Consider the following 1,073-nt stretch of genomic DNA (forward strand, 5'->3'; position numbering starts at 1 on the left):
AGCTGCCATGCACACCTGAGTTTGTGCACAACACTGACTCTTGCTAATGTTGCTGCCTATCCTGATCCCTAGTTACTGGACTTGGAAGTACCACTGAGGAAAACAATAGACCTTCAGCCATTGTAGACCCCATGAAATGGTCATTTAGAAACATGCAATTGCTGATGTTGTGGACCCTAGAGGCCTGAGCTGAAGAAACATCATACCTCAGTGGAACCATTGTCCACAGGACCCTGCCTTTGGTGGTCTACACCACTAGACCCAGAGTCACAGTGTTCTCCAGCATTCTCTCACCTAAAATTGAAAGTCTCTTACTGGAGTCATTCAATAAAATCCAGAAGAGGTGACTGTTTCCTCAAATGTACAGACATTTATTCAAGGCTACAGGGATCACAAAACATCAGGAAAATATGGCTCCAAGAAAGAAATATAGTAAACCTCAAGTAACTGCCCCCAAAGAAATGGAGACCCAAGGGGTTTCAGTCAAGATGGCAGAGTAGGTAAGCACTGTGCTTATCTTTTCTCACAACCATATGAAAATTACAACTAAACTACAAAACATTGAGAATTTCCTGAAGTCTTACTGAACCAAAGCCCTACAACTAAGGATATACATAAGCTACCTCGAGACTGTTAGGAGGGGCAGAGATGCAGAATGGGCTGGTCCCACACAAATGTGTGACCATTAACAATTGGGAGGGATACCTATACTGTGGAGGTCCCCCTGACCCAGAAGAGCAAGTGGTCCTAGCCACTCCCTAGCCAGGGGTTCCAGTGCCAAGGAAAGAAGTCTTTATAATTTCTGGTTGTGAAAATCAGTGGAGATTGTGGCTGAGTGAGATGGAGGGCAGCTGGGATTCCAGGTGCTTCTCTTAATGGACCACACATGGACTTACTCAAAAACGGAATCACTGGCTCCGAGTTCCAGAGTTGGGGCAACAGGTGGAGAGGCAACAGGGACATATTTGGGGGAACTGAGCTGTCTGGCTTCAGGACAAGGGCTGGAGGGGCACCTTTCTCCTGGATGAAGGAACTGGAAGAAACCATTGTTTTTTTTTGTTGAGCCCTCTCCC

Source organism: Hipposideros armiger, unplaced genomic scaffold, assembly GCF_001890085.2.
Source record: "Hipposideros armiger isolate ML-2016 unplaced genomic scaffold, ASM189008v1 scaffold_2202, whole genome shotgun sequence".
In the NCBI taxonomy this organism is placed as follows: domain Eukaryota; kingdom Metazoa; phylum Chordata; class Mammalia; order Chiroptera; family Hipposideridae; genus Hipposideros; species Hipposideros armiger.